Raw genomic sequence first — 23,995 nt, 5'->3', positions numbered from 1 at the left:
TTTGTCACGAAATGCGGTCGCGCATTACCCTTCGGATAGTGACCTGAACGCACAAACAAAATGGAGGTATTTGGATATAACTATGGATTATTTGGAACCAAAACAACATTTGTTGTTGAAGTAGAAGTCCTGGGAGTGCATTCTGACGAAGAACAGCAAAGGTAATCCTATTTTTCTAATAGTAATTCTGAGTTTAGGTGACCCCGAAATTGGCGGATGTCAAAATAGCTAGCCGTGATGGCTGAGCTATGTACTCAGAATATTGCAAAATGTGCTTTTGCCGAAAAGCTATTTTAAAATCGGACACAGCGATTGCATAAAGGAGTTCTGTATCTATAATTCTTAAAATAATTGTTATGTATTTTGTCAACGTTTATGATGAGTAATTTAGTAAATTCACCGGAAGTTTTCGGTGGGTATGCTAGTTCTGAACATCACATGCAAATGTAAAAAGCAGTTTTTTTATATAAATATGAACTTGATTGAACAAAACATGCATGTATTGTATAACATAATGTCCTAGGAGTGTCATCTGATGAAGATCATCAAAGTTTAGTGCTGCATTTAGCTGTGGTTTGGGTTTATGTGACATATATGCTTGCTTGGAAAATGGCTGTGTGATTATTTGTGTCTATGTACTCTCCTAACATAATCTAATGTTTTGCTTTCGCTGTAAAGCCTTTTTGAAATCGGACAATGTGGTTAGAGAGTCTTGTCTTTAAAATGGTGTAAAATAGTTGATTGTTTGAGAAAATTGAATTGTGGTATTTTAGTTGGTTTTGTATTTCGCGCCGTGCAATGCCATTGGCTGTTGGCTAGGGGTTCCGCAGGCGGAACGGGGTTCTGTCCTCAACAGGTTAAACTTTCAAATAGCTCTTTGTTGACTGTTGATGGGTGCTATCGTCCTCCATCAGCACCGGCCTGTACCCTACCTGCCCTAAGCTCTCTCCTGGCCCCTTACACTATGTCTGAATTGGTCCTGCTAGGTGACCTAAACTGGGACATGATTAAACCACCTGACCAAGTCCTAAAGCAATGCGACTCCCTAAATCTTTCTCAGATTATCACCAATCCTACAAGGTATGACTCCAAACACCCAGAAAAGGCTACTCTCCTCTATGTTATCCTCACAAATAATCTTGATAGATATCAGTCTGGTGTTTTCTGTAATGACCTTAGTGATCACTGTTTTACAGCCTATGTTCGTAATGGCTGCTCAGTGAAACGACTTGTCCTGATTTGTCATAGACACTTGCTAGAAAACTTTAATGAGCAAGCCTTCCTTCCTCTGTAAAATGGTATAGAATCAGCTTGATCCCCTCTGTCTAAGACGCTTGGACCTTCTTTTTTGATAATTTCAATGGTATTGTTAACAAACACACCCCCATGAAGAAAATGAGAATTAAAAACAGGTTCCGCCCCTGGTTCGACCGTGATCTTGCAGATTTACTCCACCTTAACAATTGCATTTGGCGAAAGGCTCGGCACATGCATACTCAAGCTGACTGGCTAACGTTCAGGCAAATGAGAAATAAGTGCACTCAGGCTATCCGGAAGGCCAAAGTTAGTTACTTTAAGGAGCAATTCTCTCACTGTGGGTTTAACCCCAAGAAGTTCTGGAAAACGGATAAAGACCTGGAGAATAAACCCTCCTCACAGCTGCCCATGTTTCTTAATGTTGATGATGTGGCTGTTACTGACAAGAAGCACATTGCTGAGCTCTTTAATCACCACTTCTTTAAGTCAGGATTCCTATTTGACTCAGCCATGCCTCCTTGCCCTTCCAACATTTCCTCATCTCCCACCCCTTCTAATGCTTCTCCCTCTAATTCCCCTGCACAGCCACAAAGTTTCTCCCTGCAGGCAGTCACTGAGTCCGAGGTGCCAAAGGAGCTCCTTAAACTTGATCCAAAAAAAACATCTTGGTCAGATGGTTTAGACCCTTTCTTCTTTAAGGTTGCTGCCCCTATCATCGCCAAGCCTATCTCCAACCTTTTTAACATGTCTCTCCTTTCTGGGGAGGTTCCCATTGCTTGGAAGGCAGCCACGGTTCGTTCTTTATTTAAAAGGGGTCGATCAAGCTAATCCTAACTGTTGTAGGCCTTTTTCTATTTTTCCCTGTTTATCAAAAGCGTTGGAAAAACTTGTCAATAATTAACTGACTGACTTTCTTGAAATCTATAGTATTCTCTCGGGTATGCAATCTGGTTTCCACTCAAGTTATGGATGTGTCAATTCAACCTTAAGGTCCTCAATGATGTCACCATTGCCCTTGATTCTAAGCAACATTGTGCCCCTATTTATATTGACTTGGCCAAGCTTTTGATACGGTAGACCATTCCATTCTTGTGGGCTAAGGAGTATTGGTGTCTCTGAGGGGTCTTTGGCCTGGTTTGTTAACTACCTCTCTCAAAGAGTGCAGTGTATAAAGTCAGAGAACCTGCGGCCTCAGCCACTGCCTGTCACCAAGGGAGTACCCCAAGGCTCAATTCTAGGCCCCACGCTCTTCTCAATTGACATCAACAACATAGCTCATGCAGTAGGAAGCTCTCTCATCCATTTATATGCAGATGATACAGTCTTTTACTCAGCTGGCCCCTCCCCAAATGTTGTGTTAAATGCTCTACAACAAAGCTTTCTTATTGTCCAACAAGCTTTTTCTACCCTTAACCTTGTTCTGAACACCTCCAAAACAAAGGTCATGTGGATTGGTAAGAAGAATGAACTCTTCCACAGGTGTTATTACTACCTCTGAGGGTTTAGAGCTTGAGGTAGTCACCTCATACAAGTACTTGGGAGTAAAGCTCGACAGTACACTGTCCTTCTCTCAGCACATATCAAAGCTGCAGGCTAAAGTTAAATCTAGACTTGGTTTCCTCTATCGTAATCGCTCCTCTAACCCTGATTCAGATGACCGTTCTACCCATGCTAGATTACGGAGACATCATTTCTAGATTGGCAGGAAAGTGTACTCTCTAGCGGCTAGATGTTCTTTACTATTCGGCCAACAGATTTGCCACCATGCTCCTTATAGGACATATCACTGCATTCTACACTCCTCTGTAAGCTGATCATCTCTTTATAACCGTCACAAGACCCACTGGTTGATACTTATTTATAAAACCCTCTTAGGCCTCACTCCCCCCTATCTGAGATATCTACTGCAGCCCTCATCCTCCACATACAATACCTGTTCTGCCAGTCATATTCTGTTAAAGGTCCCCAAAGCACACACACTCCTGGGTCGCTCCTCTTTTCAGTTCGCTGCAGCTAGCGACTGGAACGAGCTTCAACAAACACTCAAACTGGACAGTTTTATTTCAATCTCTTCATTTCCTAGACTCAATCATGGACACTCTTACTGACAGTTGTGGCTGCTTCACGTGATGTATTGTTGTCTCTACCTTCTTGACCTTTGTGCTGTTGACTGTGCCCAATAATGTTTGTACCATGTTTTGTGCTGCTACCATGTTGTGTTGCTACCATGTTGTTGTTATGTTGTGTTGCTACCATGCTGTGTTGTCATGTGTTGCTGCCTTGCTATGTTGTTGTTTTAGGTCTCTTTATGTAGTGTTGTGTTGCTACCATGTTGTGTTGCTACCATGTTGTTATGTTGTGTTGCTACCATGCTGTGTTGTCATGTGTTGCTGCCTTGCTATGTTGTTGTTTTAGGTCTCTCTTTATGTAGTGTAAATTGTCTCTCTTGTCGTGATGTGTGTTTTGTCCTATATTTATATTTTATTTATTTATTCATTTTAATCCCAGGCCCCCATCCCCGCAGGAGGCCTTTTGCCGTTTGGTAGGCTGTCATTGTAAATGTGAATTTGTTCTTAACTGACTTGGCTAGTTAAATAAAGGTTAAATCAAATAAATCTAAAATAATAATATCTGGAATGGAGTGAATGGAATGGTTTCAAACCATGTGTTTGACGTGTCTGATGCCATTCCACCCACCCACTCCAGCCATTACCACGAGCCTGTCCTTCCCAACTAAGTTGCCACCAACCTCCTGTGGTGTGTGTGTGTAGGCGTGTGTGTGTGTGATTGTGCATGTGATTGTGTGTGCATATGTGTGTGGGGGAATGAGTGGGTGTGTGCGTGTGTGTGTGTGTCTGCGTGTGTGTTACTATACTATTCATATTATTGTCTACCACACTGAGTGACTAGTTAAGTTTAACAAGCTGAAGCTGACCCTGTTCTCTGTAACCCCTGTCCTTTTTCCTATCCAATTACAATCCTATCCTAGCCTGACCCTGTTCTCTGTAACCCCTGTCCTTATTCCTATCCAATTACAATCCTATCCTAGCCTGACCCTGTTCTCTGTAACCCCTGTCCTTATTCCTATCCAATTACAATCCTATCCTAGCCTGACCCTGTTCTCTGTAACCCCTGTCCTTATTCCTATCCAATTACAATCCTATCCTAGCCTGACCCTGTTCTCTGTAACCCCTGTCCTTATTCCTATCCAATTACAATCCTATCCTAGCCTGACCCTGTTCTCTGTAACCCCTGTCCTTATTCCTATCCAATTACAATCCTATCCTAGCCTGACCCTGTTCCCTAGAACCCCTGTCCTTATTCCTATCCAATTACAATCCTATCCTAGCCTGACCCTGTTCCCTAGAACCCCTGTCCTTATTCCTCTCCAATCATCACAGATCAGTGGTTACACAGAAGAATAAAAGATGAGGGAACTAAGACAATTTAGGTAACTATGCATGCCTCCCTATCCAGCCTGCGTTGGCATGTCTCTCTCTTTCTCTCTCTCTCTCTCTCGCTCTCTCTCTCTCTCACTCTCACTCTCTCTCTCGTCTTGTTATTTTGTTAACCTCACTGAGACGCAAGATATCAGAGTTTATCCCAGTCAAACTATAACTCACACTTGACTTGGCTTGGCTTGACTTTAGCTTTGAGGCTGAGGACCCAGTTGACCAAAAGGCCCAAAAATCACCTCTGGTTATGCCTGCTTAAGTATCCTTATAAGAAGAAAAACATGAGTTTGCACAAAGTAGGACAGCCGTGTGTGTGAGTGTGAGTGTGAGTGTGTGTGTGTGCGTGCGTGCGTGCGTGCGTGTGTGTGTGTGGTGTGCGTGTCTCTCTCATATCTTAGTGCCACATTAGCTACACATGATGGGACAGCTTAAATGTTTCATGTTTTACCTCTTCCTCATGTTCAGTTGTTTTAATTCAGTTTAATGCTATATTGACTGGCTGCTGGATATGCTGTACAGAGTTCAAATGCTATTTCAAATCATTTCAAATACTTTATCTGTGCTTGATTGAGCTTGCCTCGTTTAATGGACCAATCAATAGAATGGTGAATAGTCCCAAACAACACCCATCTTCAGGCAGGTTGGTGCAAACCCTTAAAGCAGGGCCCTAGGGGGGCTGGCCCGCTCTACCGTATCTCCTTGCCCGACCAAATAAAATATTGAAATATTGATCATTTATTTGACCGAGACCCGCGCTGACAAAAATACGCATTGGTTTCAGATAAAGCATCAGAGCGAGGCAAACAGCGCCCCTCTCTCTCCGTATGTGTAGACCATGAATCTGATGCTTTCTGGACAGAAATAGTATGGCATGTAATACGTTTTCTGGCCAGACAGCTTCAGATATATTGGCTACGTACAGTAAGAGATCACTGCTGTTTCGCTCGCTAGTTTCAGCGGAGAGGAAGAGGCAAAGCGAGAGGGCTCACTCTCGCCAACACCTGGGCCAGACCTAAGCGTGTCACCTGCAATGGCGCCTTTTGGACAAAGACTCCCATTGTTAGGGCGGAGACATTGGCATCTCGTTTTACATACAGATCTCTGGTTTCAGCCACTTGCAAATTAGAAAGGAAACGTGGCGGGTGCACAGTGCACTGTTCGGATCCTGGCCTCCCCTACATTTAAAAAGTATATAATTACTCCAGTCTAAATAAAATTATTGTAAAATACTTTACCAGAGAACTTCATTTAGCCATAGAACTATTCATTTTGTTTAAATAGCTGTGGATTGTTTCAAATCACAAGTGCGTAAACCTATGCCTTATTTGGGAAGCCTGCAATTGGGCAGCGCGCAAGGCAATAGGGCCAACTGATTATTGAGTTGCTGCTGTCAGTGAAAAGCATCTAGAATATGTGAAGATGACGTGTCATTTAAAATGTTGAGACAAGAAGAAGGGGAGGGGTCTGTGGGAAGTAGCCTTCAGCCGCTTCTCTCTCCAGAATGAATGCGCTCAGCTATCCAGAATGTGCTCCACTGTCTCCCGCCAATTCTTGCACATTTCATTGTGTGAATGTTTACACATAAAAAAAAAAAATCCCCATTACTTATGAAACCAGTAAGCCTAGTAAATGTAGCGTTAATCCCCATAATTTGGTTACATTAATTTATGTCAAAGGATTTATTATAGTCTTGTACTGTTCTCATTCTCAGAGTGGAAACATTGTTTGCAGAGTTCACAGCCTGCGAGAAACAAGTTTTGATTTATTTCATAACCGTCATTTAGGAATTTTGTCAATTCTTTCATTGTCTTCTGTTTGGAGTGTTGAGCTGGTGGTTGAGCTGTATGGTTTCTCTGTGCTATAATGTTGAGGGAGCGCACGCCAACCTGCTGAGTTTTATTTATTTATTTAACTCGGTTAAGAACAAATTCTTATTTACAATGGCGGCCTATTCCCCCGGCCAAACCCTTCCCTAACCGGACGACGCTGGGCCAATTGTGCACCGCCCTGATCACGGCCGGTTGTGACACAGCCTGGGAACGAACCAGGGTCTGTAGTGATGCCTTAGACCGCTGCGCCACCCAGGAGAGTGATAGCTCAAATCAAGACAAACAGAAAGGGAGGCAGACCGGTCGAGCAGAGAGAATAATGTGATTTCATTTGTTATTATTAGTCAGATTTAGGACTATGTATTTTACTTAGTTGATGATGGAAGTTATAGGCCTACTGCTGAATTGGCCTATAGGCTATCTCTGAGTTCCATGCGCCAATTTCTTTAGCCGCCAATGGATCACGGTGTAGGCTATCAATGTTTCCATATGGCAAAGGCTGGTGAGCATTAGTTGAATTGTACCTTTTAGATATCATTTTAATTAATATTTTTTATAAATTACCACGTGACAATATTTTTTTGAAACGAAAACGTTATTATTGGAGTGAAACTGTTCCACGAAAAAGCGCATCTAGGTAGAAATTGTAGGATACATTGTAGGCTTCCCCAAATGAGAAACTAATGAGTTGCCTATCTTCTTTATTATAACATCCATTAACAAAATGCACAGGATGTGCCGTGAAAAAAAACGGGATCGCATATAGAAATCAAATTGGGAAACACTGGACAACTGGATAATCTTAGCTTGGCATCTAGACTGATTTTAGTACAATTCGGTCTGGTTTATCCAGGCTAGAGTAAGCATCTCCTACTATGACACTCACGCACGCGCGCGCACACACACACACACACACACACACACACACACACACACACACACACACACGTTTTAGTCTGATATAACCAATAACCAGGCAAGGATACGCTTGTCCTATGCGAACAAGCATCTATTGATCAAAGGAAGAGCTAACAGGCGGGATGACTGATTGAAGTCCATTAAGGCTAATCTGGAAGGTATGTGTGTGTAGTTATGACGTTATGACACATGTACATGTTGTCTAGGCTACTCAAGGACCCAACAGAGGTCACCAAATATCCATTGTACTGTGTGACAAACATAACGTTTATAGCACTCAACTTTACATCATTTTGCAGCTAGAGAAAAATAACAAAATAAATAAGTAACAAAATACAATAATAATAAATAAGTGGAATACTGAATGAATAACAGACATCACTCTTTACCATGTGGATCTATCGTAAGGAATAGCAGCTCTATAATAACAGACATCACTCTTTACCATGTGGATCTATCGTAAGGAATAGCAGCTCTGTAATAACAGACATCACTCTTTACCATGTGGATCTATCGTAAGGAATAGCAGCTCTATAATAACAGACATCACTCTTTACCATGTGGATCTATCGTAAGGAATAGCAGCTCTATAATAACAGACATCACTCTTTACCATGTGGATCTATCGTAAGGAATAGCAGCTCTATAATAACAGACATCACTCTTTACCATGTGGATCTATCGTAAGGAATAGCAGCTCTATAATAACAGACATCACTCTTTACCATGTGGATCTATCGTAAGGAATAGCAGCTCTATAATAACAGACATCACTCTTTACCATGTGGATCTATCGTAAGGAATAGCAGCTCTGTAATAACAGACATCACTCTTTACCACGTGGATCTATCGTAAGGAATAGCAGCTCTAGACATTGCATGTCTATCTGCTACTGTTTCACCTCACTGCACAGGCCTACAGCCCAGAACAGAGATAAAGACTATGTCTATCAAAGATAGCTCAAATCCGATTTCATAATCGCTCCAATCTGTCTGTCTTGCATGTGCGTGTGTGTGTAGTGTCATGCGTGAAGCAGGCTATAGGAAAGATGGAACATGGTTGAACGTCCAATTCTGATGTGACTGTGATCTGATGTGACTGTGAAACCTTGTTGCAGCATACAGCCCATGATCATTATAAATTACAAATTAGTATCGATTACCATCAGGAAATAGGCAAGGTTGTCATTACCGTAATAAACTTGTTATTATGTACACATAGGGGTCGTAGCTGTGTTAGTACATGAGAAGCTGCTGATAGGCTACCTATCACATTTTAAAAAACGAAATAAATTGCAAATTGTATTATCTCGTAGCCTACAGTAGTCTATTTGAGAGTGTTTGAAAGGTGCTTAAGAATTCAATATTTCATTATGATAAAAATGCTTTGTCAACGCGTCATAGGCTGCAGGACATAGGCACGGAGTTTTATAAATGTTTTTTCTTTGACACAGGTGTGGGGAAACTAAAGTAGGCTACATTTTGGTACAGCCCAGTATTGCATGATTGTCACCGTGTGGGACCCCAAAAACCAGGACAAGGCTTTAATTCAACTCTTGGTTGGCAAAGCGCGCGACAATGACGCGCGCGTGCCTGGAGAATAAGATTCAGTGGAGAGAGTTCCAACGGAAGGTCTCGCTCTAGCGCCGGTGCTGGAGTCATGCCAACGCTGTAGCCCTAACCACAAACCCTAACCCGCTGTGCTGCTTGTCGGACAGTGTGTGACTTGCATACGGGTTGCTGCGACAGCTGAGGACGAGAGTGCTTTTACCGGATACCGTTTAATTTCGGGAGTGTTTTCAGTCTAGGTCCGAGACAGGGCAGAGGAAAACGTATATTGCGCTATGAAAAGGACTTTGAGTTGAGTGGAATTCCGAACGAACCGTGGACAAGCAAGGACACAACGACGGAGAAACAAAACGGCAGTTGGATAAAGACAAGAGGGAAGAAAGAAAAGGACGTGATTGAGAGAAAGGATCACCTTATGGGTAAGTGGAACTGCTTTATAAAGGCATAAAGTTATCTTTTTTTGACTACACGGTAATAACACCTCTGTGGTAATAATATTTGATCTTGTAATTATCCGTTGGTGGCATTTGGAATACACTTGTAGCTTTGTCAGACACGCTTGTTTTGACACAAGTACAGTGGTATTGAATCTCAGATAAGAGTTTATTTTATTACAGGCTATTAAACCGTGGACCAAAAATATTCTAAACAGTCTGGCGGTTTTGCTAACGATATCCTCTATGTCAAGCCAGGAATGTTTTAAGGAAAGTTCACCAAAAATATCTTGGTAGAATAATTCCCGCGTCTGAAATGCCACACAGCTGTACCCTCTTCTGTGCTTAATTGCCATTTTTACGCATAGCCGTAATGACGGTTAATGACGGTTGATGGTATGAAAATGTGAATGGGGTGGATCAGGGTGTGGACACATACACGCGGACAGACAGATCATAGCTGTAATGTCAGTGTGGTTCTAAACTGTTATAGTTCATTTATCAATGTAAACGTTGGCAATTAGTCTGTCATCAGGTTTGTTTGTTTGTTTGATTGATTGATTCAACGTGAGCGTTATTCAATGATTAGATGTGAATCAAGCTGTCATGTCATTTTTGGCGCACACACACACACACACACACACACACACACACACATACACACACACACACACACACACACACACACACACACACACACACACACACACACACACACACACACACACACACACACAGCCAGACTGTACTGGACTATAATACAGGTCCGATTTGTTTGTGGTCAGCTTGGTCCAGTCAAATTAGCATCACCTACTTTTCTCTGTTTTTCCTTAGTTTATGTTGCTGAGAAAACTGCTAAATGACACTATGAATTACCATTTAGTGTGCTGTGTGTGCAGTTGCATGATGCAATATAATTTGTCTGACACAGATGTGTGTGCGTGTGTGTTTTTTTTAAATATTTCACTAAATTGCTTATCTGAAATGACCATAGTGTGCTGTGTGTGCTGATAACATGATGCAAATAAATGAGATTTTTATAGTCCTATGTTTGCATGATATGGGGGTGTGAGATTATATTTGAGTAATGTAAATCTTTGGTCTATTTTCATTTTCATCTGTTGAAAATAATACGTTTGTGGATTATGATGGCTAATAATACCTTCATCAGTCTAATCCTATTTACTGTAGGATAGAGACCCAACCCAGTCCGCACACGCGCACATACATACACACACATACACACGCATACCTACATATGTACACAAGCCCGTTTACACACACACACACACACACTGGAGTACACTTCCATTGGAAATGTAATTTCCATTTACTGTGCAGACATACGGCAGTACATATAAACATAGACCAATACACTGTATTGTTTTTACGGTATCTTACTGGCAGCCAGTTACTGTGAGGAGACAGAACTCTACATCACCTTTACTCCAAACACAGAAACGCATACAATGCTCTCTCTCACCCTCCATTTGGCAAATCTGACCATAACCATATTGTCAGAGTGCTCAAGGAAGCAGGAGGGTTGAAGTCAGGCGCAGGAGACACAAGTCCGTGAACACACGTTTTAATAAATAATCCACACTTGCCAAAAACAGGTAGGGCAGGGCAAAGTCACACAAATACCCATAAACAGCCCGAACACAGCGTAGGGACGCAGCCCAAAACACCATGCCACAAAACCCACAGGCAGGGGGAAAAACACCTGTACCCCAGGTACCCCCCCCCCCACTAATGAACTGATACTAAACAGGTGCAAATCTAAACTAGACCTGACCAACAGAAAGTAAACAGAGGATCGGTGGCAGCTAGTAGGCCGGCGACGACGACCACCGAGCGCCGCCCGGGCGAGGAGGGGCGCCACCTTCCGTTGATGTTGTGACAAATATTCTCCAAATCTGACCATAACTCAAATCTGACCATAACTCAAATCTGACCATAACTCAAATCTGACCATAACCCTATTCTCCAAATCTGACCATAACCCTATTCTCCAAATCTGACCATAACCCTATTCTCCAAATCTGACCATAACCCTATTCTCCAAATCTGACCATAACCCTATTCTCCAAATCTGACCATAACTCAAATCTGACCATAACTCAAATCTGACCATAACTCAAATCTGACCATAACCCTATTCTCCAAATCTGACCATAACTCTAATCTGACCATAACCCTATTCTCCAAATCTGACCATAACTCAAATCTGACCATAACTCAAATCTGACCATAACCATATTCTCCAAATCTGACCATAACTCTAATCTGACCATAACCCTATTCTCCAAATCTGACCATAACCCTATTCTCCAAATCTGACCATAACTCTAATCTGACCATAACCCTATTCTCCAAATCTGACCATAACCCTATTCTCCAAATCTGACCATAACTCTATTCTGACCATAACCCTATTCTCCAAATCTGACCATAACCCTATTCTCCAAATCTGACCATAACTCAAATCTGACCATAACCCTATTCTCCAAATCTGACCATAACTCAAATCAGACCATAACCCTATTCTCCAAATCTGACCATAACTCAAATCTGATCATAACCCTATTCTCCAAATCTGACCATAACTCAAATCTGACTATAACTCAAACAGGAAGTACCAGTGACACGCTCAATACGGAAGTGGTTCGATGAAGCATATGCTAAGCTACAGGATTGTTTCACTGGCACAGACTGGAATATGTTCCAAGATTCAGCCAATGGCATTGAGGAGTTTACCACATCAGTCACCTTCTTAATTAATAAGTGCATCGATGACCTCATCCCCACAGTGTCCAAACATACATACCCCAACCAGAAGCAATAGATTAAAGGCAACATCCGCACTGAGCTAAAGGCTACATGGCAGCTCTGCTTCTAGGTCCGATGCAACTTTGTAGTATTTTGTTTTTTGTGTGTTATTTCTTATTTCTTATATTATTAGCCCAGAAAGTTTTTGCGTTATTACATACAGCCGGAAATAACTTTTGAATATCAGAGCTGCAGTAACTCACCAGCATAACGACCAGGAATACAACTTTCTCGAATTGGATCCTTTGTTCGTACCCCCCAGGGCAATTGAATGTATCCCAGAGGCTGCTCCAAGATGCCGCTGCCGGAGAAGAGGTATTCGGAGGGGACTTCTAGTCCAACTCAGGAGGCATGCACACCATCCACCACTTCCGAGTGTATTACTTGCTAATGTCAAGTCCCTGGACGATAAAGTAGATGAGCTCAGGGCGAGGATCTCCTTCCAGAGAGACATCAGGGACTGTAACATACTTTGTTTCACAGATTCATGGCTCTCTCCAGATATACTGTCCCGTCCATACAGCCAGCTGGGTTCTCAGTACATGGCACAGACAGGAATAAAGAGCTCTCTGGGAAGAAGAAAGGCAGGGGTGTATGTTTCATGATTAACTACTCATGGTGTGATTGTGGTAACGTACATGAACTCAAATCCTTTTGTTCACTCGACCTAGAATACCTCACAATCAAATACCGACTGCATTGCCTCCCAAGAGAATTCTCTTCGATTATAGTCACAGCCATGTATATTCCCCCTCAAGCCGATACCACAACGGCCCTCAAGGAACCACACTGGACTTTGTGCAAACTGTAAACCACATATCCTGAGGCTGTATTTATTGTTGCTGGGGATTTTAACAAAGCAAATTTGAGGAAAACACTACCGATGTTCTATTAACACATTGACTAGAGTACTCGCACTGCTGAAACACTCATCCACTGCTACTCCAACTTCCGGGATGCCTACAAGGCCCTCACCCGCCCTCCATTCGGCAAATCAGATCATGACTCCATTTTGCTCATCCCTTCCTATAGGCAGAAACTCAAACAGGAAGTACATGTGCTAAGGTCTATTCAGCGCTGGTCTGACCAATCGGAATCCATGCTTTAACCTGTTATGGCTAGGGGGCAGTATTTTCACGGCTGGATAAAAAACGTACCCGATTTAATCTGGTTACCACTCCTACCCAGTAACTAGAATATGCATATACTTATTACATATGGATAGAAAACACCCTAAAGTTTCTAAAACTGTTTGAATGGTGTCTGTGAGTATAACAGAACTCATTTGGCAGGCAAAAACCTGACAAGGTTTCATGCAGGAAGTGGCCTGTCTGACAAGGTGTCGTTCTTCTTGTCTCTGTTTATTGTAGAGTGAGGATCTTAGCTGTCCCGTGACACTTCCTACGGCTGCCATAGGGTCTCAGAAGGCGGTAAAAAGCTGAATCGTGGCTTTGCAGGCTCTGGCTGAAAAAAAGTAGCGCGTTTGGGTAGTGGCTGGTTACAGTACTGTGAGACTCAGGCTCGTGCCCGCGTCGACCGAAAGCTTTGTTTACTTTCCTCTGTTTAGCTAAATGGACATTCCCGGTCGGAATATTATCGCTTTTTTACGAGAAAAATGGCATAAAAATTGATTTTAAACAGCGGTTGACATGCTTCGAAGTACGGTAATGGAATATTTAGATTTTTTTTGTCACGAATTGCGCCATGCGCGCGACCCTGATTTACCATTTCAGATAGTGTCTGGAACGCACAAACAAAACGCCGCTATTCGGATATAACGATGGATTATTTTGGACCAAACCAACATTTGTTATTGAAGTAGCAGTCCTGGGAGTGCATTCTGACGAAGACAACAAAAGGTAATCAATCTTTTATAATAGTAAATCTGATATTGGTGAGTGCTAAACTTGCCGGGTGTCTAAATAGCTAGCCCGTGATGCCTGGGCTATGTACTTAGAATATTGCAAAATGTGCTTTCACCAAAAAGCTATTTTAAAATCGGACATATCGAGTGCATAGAGGAGTTCTGTATCTATAATTCTTAAAATAATTGTTATGCTTTTTGTGAACGTTTATCGTGAGTAATTTAGTAAATTCACCGGCAGTGTTCGGTGGGAATGCTAGTCACATGCTAGTCACATGCTAATGTAAAAAGCTGTTTTTTGATATAAATATGAACTTGATTGAACAAAACATGCATGTATTGTATAACATAATGTCCTAGGGTTGTCATCTGATGAAGATCATCAAAGGTTAGTGCTGCATTTAGCTGTCTTCTGGGTTTTTGTGACATTATATGCTAGCTTGAAAAATGGGTGTCTGATTATTTCTGGCTTGGTACTCTGCTGACATAATCTAATGTTTTGCTTTCGTTGTAAAGCCTTTTTGAAATCGGACAGTGTGGTTAGATAAAGGAGAGTCTTATCTTTAAAATGGTGTAAAATAGTCATATGTTTGAAAAATTGAAGTTTTTGTATTTTTGAGGAATTTGTAATTCGTGCCACGCCTATCATTGGATATTGGAGCAGGTGTTCCGCTAGCGGAACGTCTAGATGTAAGAGGTTAAGATTGTTTTGATCACGCGGACTGGGATATGTTCTGGGATGCCTCTGAGAATAACATTGACGTATACACAGACACAGTGACTGAGTTCATCAGGAAGTATATAGGGGATGTTGTTCCCACTGTGACTGTTAAAACCTACCCAAACCAGACACTGTGGATAGATGGCAGCATTTGTGCAAAACTGAAAGTACGAACCACCGCATTTAATCATGACTAGGTGACTGGGAATATGGTCGAAGACAAACACAGTGTAGTTGTTACCTCCGTAATGCAATCAAACAGGAAAAACATCAGCACAGAGACAAAGTGGAGTCACCCGCTTTGAGGATAACACAGTGCCACCGACGTGGCCCGCTCCCAAGGACTGTGGGCTCTCATTCTCCGTGGCCAACGTGAGTAAGACAATTAAACGCGTTTACACTTGCAAGGCTGCCGGCCCAGACGGCATCCTAGCCGCGTCCTCAGAGCATGCGCAGACCAGCTGGCTGGAGTGTTTATGGGCATATTCAATGTCTCCCTGTCCCAGTCTGCTTTCCCCACTTGCTTCAAGATGTCCACCATTGTTCCTGTACCTAAGAAAGCGACGGTAACCGGATAAAATGACTATCGCCCCGTAGGACTCACTTCCGTCATCATGAAGTGCTTTGAGAAGCTAGTTAATATCACCTCTACCTTACCTGACACTCTAGACCCACTTCAATTTGTATACCGCCCCAATGGATCCACAGACGAAACAATCGCCATCGCACTGCACACTGCCCTATTCCATCTGGACAAGAGGAATACAGTTGAAGTCAGAAGTTTACATACACTTAGGCCGGAGTCATTAAAACTCGTTTTTAAACCACTCCACAAATTTCTTGTTAACAAACTACAGTTTTGGCAAGTCGGTTAGGACATCTACTTTGTGCATGACACAGGTAATTTTTCCAACAATTGTTTACAGACAGATTATTTCACTTATAATTTTCTGTATCACAATTCCAGTGGGTCAGAAGTTTACATACACTAAGTTGACTGTGCCTTTAAACAGCGTGGAAAATTCCAGAAAATGATGTCATGGCTTTAGAAGCTTCTGATAGGCTCATTGACATCATTTGAATCAATTGGAGGTGTACCTGTGGATGTATTTCAAGGCCTACCTTCAAACTCAGTGCCTACTTGCTTGACATCATGGGAAAATCAAAACAAATCTTCCAAGACCTCAGAAAACAATTGCCTGAAGGTACCACATTCATCTGTACAAACAATAGTACGCAAGTATAAACACCATGGGACCACGCAGCCGTCATTCCGCTCAGGAAGGAGACACATTCTGTCTCCGAGAGATGAACGTACTTTGGTGCAACAAGTGCAAATCAATCCCAGAACAACAGCAAAGTTGTGAAGATGCTGGAGGAAACAGGTACAAAAGTATCTACATCCACAGTAAAACAAGTCCTATATCGACATAACCTGAAATGCCACTCAGCAAGGAAGAAGCCACGGCTTCAAAACCGCCATTAAAAAAGCCAGACTACGGTTTGCACTGGCACATGGGGACAAAGATTGCACTTTTTGGAGAAATGTCCTCTGGTCTGATGAAACAAAAATAGAACTGTTTGGCCATAATGACCATCGTTATGTTTGGAGGAGAAAGGGGGACGCTTGCAAGCCGAAGAACACCATTCCAACCGTGAAGCACGGGGGTGGTAGCATCATGTTGTGGGGGTGTTTGCTGCTGGAGGTAGTGGTGCACTTCAGAAAATAGATGGCATCATGAGGAAGGAAAATTATGTGGATAAATTGAAGCAACTTCTCAAGACATCAGTCAGGAAGTTAAAGTTTGGTCGCAAATGGGACTTCCAAATGGACAATGACCCCAAGCATACTTCCAAAGTTGTGGCAAAATGTCTCAAGGACAACAAAGTCAAGGTATTGGAGTGGCCATCACAAAACCCTGATCTCAATCCCATGGAACATTTGTGGGCAGAACTGAAAAATCATGTGCAAGCAAGGAGGCCGACAAACCTGACTCAGTTACCCCAGCTCTGTCAGGAGGAATGGACCAAAATTCACCCAATTTATTGTGGGAAGCTTGTGGAAGGCTTCCCGAAATGGTTGACCCAAGTTATACAATTTAAAGGCAATGCTACCAAATACTAATTGAGTGTATGTAAGCTTCTGACACACTGGGAATGTGATGAAAGAAATAAAAGCTGAAATAATCATTCTCTCTACTATTATTCTGACATTTCACATTCTTAAAAAATAAAATGGTGATCCTAACTGACCTAAGACAGAGAATTCTTACTAGGATTAAATGTCAGGAATTGTGAAAAACTGAGTTTAAATGTATTTGGCTCAGGTGTATGTAAACTTCCGAATTCAACTGTACCTTTGTAAGTATGCTGTTCATTGACTATAGCTCAGCCTTCAACACCATAGTACCCTCCAAGCTCATCATTAATTTCATTAGGGTAGGGGGCACTATTTTCCCCTCCGGATGAAAGCGTGCCCAAAGTAAACTGCCTGTTACTCAGGCCCAGAAGCTAGGATATGCATATAATTAGTAGATTTGGATTGAAAACACTCTAAAGTTTCTAAAATAATGTCTGTGAGTATAACAAAATTGATATGGCAGGTGAAACACTGAGGACAAACTATCCCCCCCCAAAGAAAAAATTCAGTTTACCACTATTTTCAATGGCTAGTATTTTAATAATAAGGCCAAGTCCTCCCAGATTGCAGTTCCTAGGGCTTCCACTAGATGTCAACAGTCTTTAGAAAGAGTTTCAGGCTGGTTTTTGGAAAAATGACCCAGAAATTGTAGTTTTTCTAGGTGGCTCCCATTTTACCTTCAGTGTTTCCAAGCGCGTGGAGGAAAGCGCGTTCTTTCTTATTTATCTCCGGTAATGAACATAGTATTGTCCGTCTTAAATGGTATCGTTTATTTGCATATTAGGATACCTAAGGTTTGATAATAAATGTTGTTTGACTTGTTTGGAAAAGTTTATTAGTAACATTTGGGATTCATTTTGTATGCATTTTGATGGAGGGAAACAGTAGATTATTGACTGAAGCGCGCCAGCTAACTGAGTTTTTATGGATATAATGAAGGACTTTATCGAACAAAAGGACCATTTGTAATGTAACTGAGACCTTTTGGAGTGCCAACAGAAGAAGATCTTCAAAGGCAAGGCATATATAATATCGCTATTTCTGACTTTCGTGTTGCAACTGCCTGGTTGAAAATGATTTGTCATTCATTTGTATGCGGGGCGCTGTCCTCAGATAATCGCATGATTTGCTTTCGCCATAAAGCCTTTTTGAAGTCTGACACCTTGGCTGGATTAACAAGAAGTTAAGCTTTATTTTGATGTATAACACATATATTTTCAAGAAAGTTAAATATTTGAATTTAGTATTTTTGAATTTCGCGCTCTGTAATTTCACCGGATGTTGGACAGGTGAGACGCTACTGTCCCACATACCCTAGAGAGTTTAAGCTCGGGGCCCTGGGTCTGAACCCCACCCTGTGCAACTGGGTCCTGGACTTCCTGACGGGCACCCCCCAGGCGGTGAAGGTAAGAAACAACACCTCCACTTTGCTGATCCTCAACACAGGGGCCCCACAAGGGAGTGTGCTCAGCCCCCCCCCCCCTGTACTCCCTGTTCACCCATGACTGCATGGCCACGCATGCCTCCAACTCAATCATCAAGTTTGCAGATGACACAACAGCTGTAAGCCTGATTACCAACAATGACGAGACAGCCTACAGGGAGGAGGTGAGGGCCCTGGTGGAGTGGTGCCAGGAAAATAACCTCTCCCTCAACATTAACAAAATGAAGCAGCTGATCGTGGACTTCAGGAAACAGCAGAGAGAGCACGTCTCTGTCCACATCGACAGGACCGCAGTGGAGGAGGTGAAAAGCTTCAAGTTCCTTGGCATACACATCACCGACAATCTGAAATGGTCCACCCACACAGACAGTGTGGTGAAGAAGGTCAGGCTTTATCACCGCCTGGTACGGCAACTGCAGGGCTGTCCAGACGGTGGTGCGGTCTGCCCAACGCATCACCAGGGGCACTGCCTGCCCTCCAGGACACCTACATCACCCAATGTCACAGGAAGGCCAAAAATATCATCAAGGACATCAACCACCCGAGCCACTGCCTGTTCATCCCACTGCTATCCAGATGGTGAGGTCAGGAATTCATCCGTTAAAAAAAATTAAAAAAATTATATAGCCTAGATTAAAACTAGCATTATTACAGGCAACCCAGAGTATCATCTTGTATGATATCCAGAGGGAATTCAAAAATGATATGGGCATCAAGGAAAAATATTTGTCAAATTATTGAGCATGTACTGAAAACTCAGAAATGCATAAGAAATCGTCCTTATTTTCTCCTACATCATAAAGCATATCAAGATCTTCCTATGTTAAATGTGCTGAGAAAACACAGATATGCGATGTACAGTACATTCGGAAAGTATTCAGACCCCTTGATTTTCCCACATTTTGTTTTGTTACAGCCTTATTCTAAAATTGATTACAGTGTTTTTTTTCCCCCTCATCAATCTACACACAATACCCCATAATGACATCACAATACCCCATAATGACATCACAATACCCCATAATGACAAAGCAAAAACACTTGTTTAGACATTTTTGCAAATGTATTCAAATTGAAAAACGGAAATATTACATTTACATAAGTATTCAGACCTTTAACTCAGTGATTACAGTGATTACAGCCTCGAGTCTTCTTGGGTATGATGCTACAAGCTTGGCACACCTGTATTTGGGGAGTTTCTCCCATTCTTCGCTGCGGATCCTCTCAAGCTCTGTCAGGTTGGATGGGGCGCGTTGCTGCACAGCTATTTTCAGGTGTCTCAGTCACTGCAGCTGAAAAACATCCCCACAGCATGATGCAGCCACCACCATGCTACACCGTAGGGATGGTGCCAGGCTTTCTCCAGATGTGACTCTTGGCATTCAGGCCAAAGCGTTCAATCTTGGTTTCATTAGACCTGAGAATGTTGCTTTCCGTGGTCCGAGAGTCTTTAGGTGACTTTTGGCAAACTCCAAGCGGGCTGTCATGTGCCTTTTACTGAGAAGTGTCTCCACTCTACCATAAAGGCCTGATTGGTGAAGTGCTGCGGAGATGGGTATCCTTCTGGAAGGTTCTCCCATCTTCACAGAGGAACTCTAGAGCTCTGTCAGAGTGGCCATCGGGTTCCTGGTCACCTCCCTGACCAAGGCCCTTCTCCCCCGATTGTTTGGCCAGGCAGCCAGCTCTAGGAAGAGTCTTAATGGTTCCAAACTTCTTCCATTTAAGAATGATAGAGGCCACTGTGTTCTTGGGGACCTTCAATGCTGCAGAAATGTTTTGGGACCCTTCCCCAGATCTGTTCCTCGACACAATCCTGTCTGACCTCTACAGACAATTCCTTCAAACTCATGGCTTGGTTTTTGCTCTGACATGCACTGTCAACTGTGGGACCTTATATAGACAGGTGTGTGCCTTTCCAAATCATGTCCATTCAATTGAATTTAACACAAGTAGACTCCAATCAAGTCGTAGAAACATCTCAAGGATGATCAATGGAAACAGGAAGCACCTCAGCTCAATTTCGAGTCTCGTAGCAAAGGGTGTGAATACTTGTGTAAATAAGGTATTTCGTTTTTTTATGTTTAACAAATTTGCAAAAAATTCAAATAAACTGTTTTCGCTTTGTCATTATGGGGTATTGTGTGTAGATTGCTGAGGATTTTTAAAAAGTTTAATCCATTTTAGAATAAGGCTGTAACGTAACAAAAAGTCAAGGTGTCTGAATACTTTCCGAATGCACTGTATAGAGTCAGTATTTGTCAACATGAAGAAAGAAAATAGGATGTCACATATCTCAGGATATTGAATGAGTCATATCCGGCCACAGGAAATATCACAGGAAATATGTGTGATATTCGGATTGATCCCAATATCATGTCGAAAAGACACATCTGGATTCAGACTTTTTCAGGGTATGGTACATATTTACCAAACTCTAAATATTCTGTAGAATATCAAACACATGTCATGTGAAGATATCCTCTGATATGGACCCTTTTCACCCAGTGGGGGTTTTGAGTGGTGTAATTTAACAAAGTGGAAATGCTGAAAGTTTTTGGATGCTTGCTGATTCACATTAGAGAGGAGGAAATCGCTTTTCCTTGAATAGATTTTAGCAGGTTTTTTTTTACATTAAAAGAGAAAGAGGGCATCTGTTTGTGTGTGTATGTGCACTGTACCCATTGGTCAGCTATAGGATTAACCCCCCCCCCCATCATCTCAAATTGCTTTGACTACCGCTAGATAGATAGGTTAAACTGGGTTTAGGCAATGTAGCCTAGTTTCTAGTTTCAGTCCTAACATGATTTTACGAGCAGAGAGTTGAGAGGTTGAAGTCAAACACTATGTCCCTACATGGCTAAGGATTAGCTGTGTTGGACATGAGTCAAAGGATACCTCCGAAATGGCACCCTATTCACTATGTAGTCTACTATGTTTGAACAAACTACAATACGTAGTGTACCTATGACTACATAAATCATAGGGTGCCATTTGGGACCAAGCCAAATGATAGATTGATTTAATGAAGGGCCATTATGGAGGGGAGGGGTAGAGGCGGAGTGCGAGACAGAGGGAGAGTGTGATGGGGAAAGAAAGAGGGAGAGAGAGAGAGTGATGGAGAAAGTGACAGATTGAGTGAGTGATGGAGAAAGAAAGAGAGAGTGATGGAGAAAGAGAGAGAGAGTGATGGAGAAAGAGAGTGAGTGAGAGAGAAAGAGTGAGAGAGAGAGAGAGAGAGAAAAAGAGAGACAGGGTTACAGTTTGACTGTGTGGTTTCTGTGTGTGTTGTCTGATAGGGGTCATATAGGGGTGTTCCAACTACCTGTCTCCATTATTACACAGTCATATAGGGGTCATCCAACTACCTGTCTCCATTATTACACAGTCATATAGGGGTCATCCAACTACCTGTCTCCATTATTACACAGTCATATAGGGGTGTTCCAACTACCTGTCTTCGTTATTACACAGTCATATAGGGGTGATCCAACTACCTGTCTTCGTTATTACACAGTCATATAGGGGTGATCCAACTACCTGTCTTCGTTATTACACAGTCATATAGGGGTGTTCCAACTACCTGTCTCCATTATTACACAGTCATATAGGGGTGATCCAACTACCTGTCTTCGTTATTACACACAGTCATATAGGGGTGATCCAACTACCTGTCTCCATTATTACACAGTCATATAGGGGTTGCAGGGTGAACTATCAACCACATGTTCCTCTGACAGGCCAGGGACACACACCTGCTGCTGCCTCCCAGAAATAGTAATTGCATTATTACACACACCACTTACAGACGGAGAGAGAGAGAGAGACGGGGAGAGAGACAGAGACAGAGACAGAGACAGAGACAGAGACAGAGACAGAGAGAGAGAGAGACAGAGACAGAGAGAGAGAGAGACAGAGAGAGAGAGAGACAGAGAGAGAGACAGAGAGAGAGCAGAGAGAGAGACAGAGAGAGAGACAGAGAGAGAGACAGAGAGAGAGACAGAGAGAGAGACAGACAGAGAGAGACGGACAGAGAGAGACGGACAGAGCGAGACGGACAGAGCGAGAGAGAGAGACGGGAGAGAGAGACGGAGAGAGAGAGAGACGAAGAGGGACGGAGACGAGGAGAGACGGAGAGAGAGACGGGAGAGAGAGACGGGAGAGAGAGACGGAGAGAGAGAGACGGAGAGAGAGAGACGGGGAGAGAGAGACGGAGGGCCGGAATGGAGTCGGACGGAGACGGAGAGAGACGGAGAGAGACAGAGAGAGACGGAGAGAGAGACACGGGGAGAGAGATCGATGGAGAGACCGGAGAGAGAGACAGACGGAGAGAGAGAGAGACAGACGGAGAGAGAGAGACGGGGAGAGAGATCGATGGAGAGACCGGAGAGAGAGACAGACGGAGAGAGAGAGAGAGAGAGAGAGACAGACGGAGAGAGAGAGAGACAGACGGAGAGAGAGAGACGGAGAGGGACGGAGATGGAGAGACGGAGGGAGAGACGGAGAGAGAGAGAGAGAGAGAGAGAGAGAGAGAGAGAGAGAGAGAGAGAGAGAGAGAGAGAGAGAGAGAGAGAGAGAGAGAGAGAGAGAGAGAGAGAGAGAGAGAGAGAGAGAGAGAGAGAGAGAGAGAGAGAGAGAGAGAGAGAGAGAGAGAGAGAGAGAGAGAGAGAGAGAGAGAGAGAGAGAGAGAGAGAGAGAGAGAGAGAGAGAGAGAGAGAGAGAGAGAGAGGCACAATGTCTTGAGTAAAAGCCAAATTGGATTTATACCAAAACATCGCACAACTGATCATATTTACACCTTACACACCCTGATAGATAAACATGTCCACCAAAATAATACCAAAATATACGCTTGCTTTATCGACTTCCAAAAAGCATTTGATTCTATTTGGCATACAGGACTGTTCTACAAAGTTATTGAAAGTGGTGTAGGGGGTAAAACATATGACATAATTAAATCAATGTATACTGGCAATACGTGCAGCATTAAAATTGGTAAGAAAAGAACAGAATTCTTTAACCAGGGGCGGGGCCTTCGTCAGGGTTGCAATCTGAGCCCTGCTCTCTTCAATATTTATATTAACGAATTGGCCACTATTCTAGAAAAATCCTCAGACCCTGGTGTTAGTCTCCACAATTCAGAAGTTAAATGCCTACTCTTCGCAGATGACCTATGCCTGCTGTCACCCACAGCACATGGCCTACAGCAGAGCCTGGACCTGCTAGAGCAGTACTGCCAGACCTGGGCCCTGGCAGTAAACCCCAAAAATACTAAAATAATGATTTTCCAGAGAAGATCCAGATCTCAGGGAATTAGACCAAAGTTCTCAATTGGTACAAGATATATAGAGTACTGTACACACTACAATTACTTAGGTTTAAAAATAAGCTCAACTGGAAACCTTAATGAGGCAGTGAATGAACTGAGAGAGAAAGCACGCAGGGCATTCTACGCCATTAAAAAGCAAATTCAAATTGAAATACCTATTAAAATTTGGCTAAAACTAATTGAATATGTCATTGAACCAATTGCACTTTA

General features: G+C 42.7%; 1 protein-coding gene across 1 annotated transcript in view; it reads left to right on the top strand.

Annotated features, from left to right (window-relative positions):
* Positions 1-9,080: 9,080 nt before the first annotated feature.
* The window catches only part of LOC106578039 (5-hydroxytryptamine receptor 2C), a 290,493-nt gene continuing 275,578 nt past the window's right edge, over positions 9,081-23,995 (top strand). The window contains exon 1 of the mRNA XM_045701585.1: positions 9,081-9,446. The gene's annotated coding sequence lies outside the window, so the exon portion shown is untranslated. The remainder of the gene's footprint in view (positions 9,447-23,995) is intronic.

The sequence above is a fragment of the Salmo salar genome, chromosome ssa18 (assembly GCF_905237065.1).
Source record: "Salmo salar chromosome ssa18, Ssal_v3.1, whole genome shotgun sequence".
NCBI lineage: Eukaryota > Metazoa > Chordata > Actinopteri > Salmoniformes > Salmonidae > Salmo > Salmo salar.
Note: the sequence above shows the minus strand (reverse complement) of the source record. Positions and strands in the feature narration are given on the sequence as shown.